We start from the raw sequence: 5,068 nt of genomic DNA on the forward strand, positions 1-5,068 counted from the left end.
ATCACTGTTGATGCCACCACCAGGTGGTACAACCTACCTTGTAGTGGTCTGGTGGCTTGCAAGTCTTTTCGATCTACAGACCTATGGCGGCGGGAGCCTTGTGCTCCTGGCAGGTGTAACCAAGATAAACAGGTCTGTAAGAAGAGAGGACAGACTAAAATATTACACGCTGACTTTCCAGGTTGGAAGTTTTGCTTTGAGGTAGCAACCCCCTCATGTAAAAAAAAAAGCAGTTACCGAAACTACAACAAAATCACAAGGACTTGGTCAGGAAGTTTCCTCTCTACACAGCTTATGATGAGTGCTGGTGGAAGCCTTAGGGAAGCCAGCTTGCAGACTCATCCTTAATTGATATAATTAAAAAACTTTAACATTGAAACACAAGAAACATTTTAATTTACATCGGTTTAGATGTAAGCACTTTGATTGTTGTCCTTATTTTAATGTGCTTAGTAAAATGAGAACATGAACGAAGATGTTGTGCTTTTGCAGTGTGTTGACTACAGGATGGTCTGTAATGATAAAGTGGACTGTGATGACTATGCGGACGAAATCCTGTGTCACATAAGATTTTATCAAGAAAGTACATTTAGCGTCAAGAACTTTAATTTTACATCTACTAAACTTGATTATCAAGATGGACGACTGGTGTTGACTGATTACAACATGTCTGACATGTCGACGTTTACTTGTCCTGTTTCCCACTTCATTTGCGCCAGTCTTCACCAGGTTTGTCTTCCTGTCTTCCTTCGTTGTAACGGGCTGTACGACTGTCCTGATCACGAAGACGAGGCGGAATGCGACAGGTACACGTGTCCCGGCTTTTACCGCTGCCGTCAGTCTCAGGTGTGTGTTGACGACAGTCACGTGTGTGACGGGGTGTACCATTGTCCTCAACGCGATGACGAACTACTGTGTAACGACACCTGTCCACACAGTTGTGTCTGCTACGGTCTGGCCTTCATTTGCTCGGAGACTTTCCGTGCCGCTGACTATTCTAACCTTCGATATCTGGATGGCAGCGACACCTTGATGACCCTCGCTGACCTGTGGAACAACACTTTTCTCGTTCATCTCAGTCTGGTCCGTTGTAATCTGACTAAACTGCATGAAGTGGTTTTGCCTAATCTCCGCACTCTGGATCTGAGCTACAATGAGTTAACTGAAAAAAGTGGCCGCTTCTTTGCTGGTCTCAACAATATAGTGTTACTGAAGATAAGCAACAACCCATTAAGAAGCTTTCACCTCCACAATTTCACTTACACAAGTCCTCTTAAAGTTTTTGACATGTCCAATGTCCAAATGTCAGAAATAGACTTTTGGACACTGAGCTTTTTTCCAACCTTAACGACTCTTAATGTGTCCGGTAATCAAATAAAATATGTGACAGGACAAGGATTTCCTAGAATGATGAACTTGCACGTGCTCGATCTGCGTCAATGCCCTCTCATACATTTCCCAAAAGGCATATTTCAGGCACTACACCGACTGGAGAGTGTGTTTACTGACAACTACAAGCTGTGCTGTCCGGCGACACTTCCCAAGGGCTTCAACGTGCTCAACTGTCACGCTCCTTCGGACGAAGTGTCTTCCTGTGACGATCTGCTGCGCTCCAACGTGTACCGCGTCGCCCTCGCTACCTTCGCCTCGTTATCGTTACTGGGAAATGTCGGCACGTTGCTTTACCGCTTGATCTTCCACAAAACAACAGGCAACGTGGGCTATGACGTCTTCGTGTCCAACTTGTGCGTGGCGGACTTTCTGATGGGTGTGTATCTGTTGATCATCGGAATAGCTGACCACAGGTACCGAGGGGCTTACGTGTGGGAGGACGTGAGCTGGAGGAACAGCCACTTGTGCAAGGTCACAGGTTTTGTGTGTTTGTTGTCCATGGAGGTGTCTGTTCTGATGATCTTCTTGATCACTGTTGACCGCTTCTTGGTTCTTCACTTTCCTTTTAGTTCCTTCCATTTCAGAAAACGTTCAGCACAGCTGACATGCGGGGTAGTGTGGGTGGCAGGTCTTGTCCTAGCGGTAACCCCTTGTCTTCCTATGACGTCACACTGGCAGTTTTACAGCCAGACTAGCATTTGTATTCCCCTTCCTACATCGAGAGTAGAATTTCCAGGCCGAAAGTATTCTTTTATCGTTCTAGTTGTCTTCAACTTTATTTGTTTTCTTCTTATTTTTGTGGGTCAGGTGCTAATTTACTGGTCTATTCGCTCAAGCTCCATGTCTGTGTCCAACACATCCAAAGCTGTTAACGACATCACCATAGCCCGCCGTCTAGTCACCGTAGTGATGTCGGACTTTCTTTGCTGGTTTCCTGTGGGTTTGACGGGAATTCTGGCGTCGTACGATGTTGCCGTGGCAGGAGAGGTCAACGTGGCGATGGCTATTTTTATTTTACCCGTCAACTCTGCTCTCAACCCTTTTCTGTATACACTTAACATTTATTTAGAGCGTCGTCGCCGTTTACGAGAAGAAGAAAGACAAAAACGCATTTTGTGCCAAATTAAAGTTGGTAAAATTATGAGTGGTCAATGAGAGAACGGTCCTCTTGACCTCATATCTACTTTTGTTAGTGCTTTAAATGAGAAAGTGGAAAAAAGTTTTATAAAAAAAGTAAAATATTTCTTCCAATAATAAGTAAGGATTAATAAAGTTTATCAGAGGCTAATGAAGTAACTATGAAACCAATGAAGTCATGAACAATCTAACTAAACTAAACGGGTAGTATTATTAGTATTCGTGTGCTGATATTAATAGTATAAATATATCACCCTTTAAATCCTTTTATAATCATCGGCGTGTAATAAAAGCCAATCGACGATTGTCGGATGTTTTAATACTTTTGTGTTGTCTGTACTAATAATGGGCCAGAGAACGGTGATGACTAACATGTGTAGGAATTAGAAGCTGTATCCAGTGTCTAATGTCTAATGCCTAACACACCGGGGTAGTTGGGTAAGTAGTAATGTGTACGATGTAGCTACCTCAGCCTAGAGGTTAGGGGAGTTACAGAATGATATGTAATGTTAAGTAATACTTCTGATTTATTTTGCACACGGCACACAACAAATTGTTCTGAACCAATCAGACAATCAGACAGAACCAATTCACTGTAGAACAGTGAATGTAAGGACAAAATAAAACCGCAGTCCTTCATTTCATTTTCAAAACCTAGCTGCGTAATTGTCCAAGTTCTTTCATTGAGATATTGCTGAATACTAATTCCTTTTGGAGCCTGACGGAATCATCTTGCATTAACAGTAAGTGTATAATTAAGATGATGCAGTGTACAAAAAGTAACTCTGAACACATTCTTAAATGCAATAATGAAGCTTGAAATATTTTAAAAATTTTTAGTGAATCTAGTTATCTCGACTTTTAATAAGATGAGCTTGAAATTGTTTCTTTCTGAAAAAAACAATCGAAGCACTTTTCAGCGTTTTATAGATTCTGGTGATCGACGTTTTACCCCTAAATATAATTGAAAATACATAAATTAGGAAAAACACTACTGTGCTAAAGGGCTAAACAAAAAGTTATAAAGTTTCTTTAATTTTCATTTTATTCAATTTGATAATAAATGAAGAACGAGCTATAAAGGAGTGGTCTTTACCAAGAAATAAACGTTTCTAGAGAATATTTCCTTCCAGACAACGGGTAATGTAGATTATCTTATCTCCATGTAAAACAGGTTTAAAGAACGAGAATGAAGTGAATAGGAAGTAACTTTGTCTAAAATATTTGTGAAGTAAATTGTCATAGCGTTTGTCGGATAATCCTCTATACATTATTAAAAAAAATTATATGAATTAAATATAAATATTTTACGATAAATTTAGTTTATTGCATTTAGTGTACACACACATAGGTACAAATATTTAACTGCTAAATCAGTAAACGCATAAATGACATTATATCTTCAGGGCCAAAATAATAATTGCACCTCCTTTAGACCACTTTTTGACATATGTAATGGAATGACTGGAATGTACAAGACAATGCACGTGCACGCCGCCTGTCCTGCTTCACAGCTGCCTCAATTGTTTTGTGACTAATTTGCTAACAAGATTTCAGACATTCGATCACCAATGGACTCGATATCGGTGCCTGACATCTCCTGTGACATTCTTCTAGGATGCTCTCTGACCAAATGTCGACCAGTCTCTGATGCCTATATAAAGGCGATTGTTCTGAAAGCCAACATCTTGCCAGATAGACCCTATTCCCGCAAGTCTTCTACTTCATGCATAGATATTTTATTTCTGGTGTTTAAGACAGATTCTAGCGTGTACACGTGACATTTCTAAAACCATAAGATAGTAAGTACATTCTGAGGAAAACATGTGTTCTGCACTTTTGGTTTGTACATATTGTGTAAATGTCTTTGTTCCCTTTGACCTACTTTCTGATCGGATCTCTCCGTCCCAAAAGGTAAATCTTTCATTTTTAAATTATTACGAAATAAAGAAACCCTCTATTTCTTAGTCACCCCACTTAAATGTTTAAACAATTATCTTTAAAACGGTGTATTACAAATGGTCTTCTTTAGTGTAGTTTAATAATTATTAATATGATCCATTTCAAGAATATTTTGTAGAAGGCTAAAAAATGTTTTCTGTGTTGAGAAAGTAAACTAGAAGCGTTCTTTTTCTTTGAAGAGAAAGCTGTCTAGTTGTTTCCTTTTTTACAATACAGGAGATATTTTAAAGTGCGGAAAATGTGTATACAAAGCAAAATATATTTTAAAGGAATGTTCTGACTCTATAATAACTGACATTGAAACAGAATTGTACTAGTCCATAGGATTTGTCTCAAGTTTGTATTTAAAGTATTCTGAGCTTCTATTGTCTTTGTAAAGCAGAAATATTTTATCCTTATATTTAATATGAACAAATACGAAATTCATCATGGCCATGAAACCATTTCATCTCCTGTTCAGGTCGTTGGGGTAAAGTGTGGGAGTTACTTTTGTTGATGCCAGCTTTACTTAATTTAAAATCTTCTCGGTGCCAAAAGAAACTAAGGCCGGCAGTATGTTGCCTTGTTCTATCTGCTT

This window comes from Pomacea canaliculata, linkage group LG11, assembly GCF_003073045.1.
Source record: "Pomacea canaliculata isolate SZHN2017 linkage group LG11, ASM307304v1, whole genome shotgun sequence".
Lineage (NCBI taxonomy): Eukaryota > Metazoa > Mollusca > Gastropoda > Architaenioglossa > Ampullariidae > Pomacea > Pomacea canaliculata.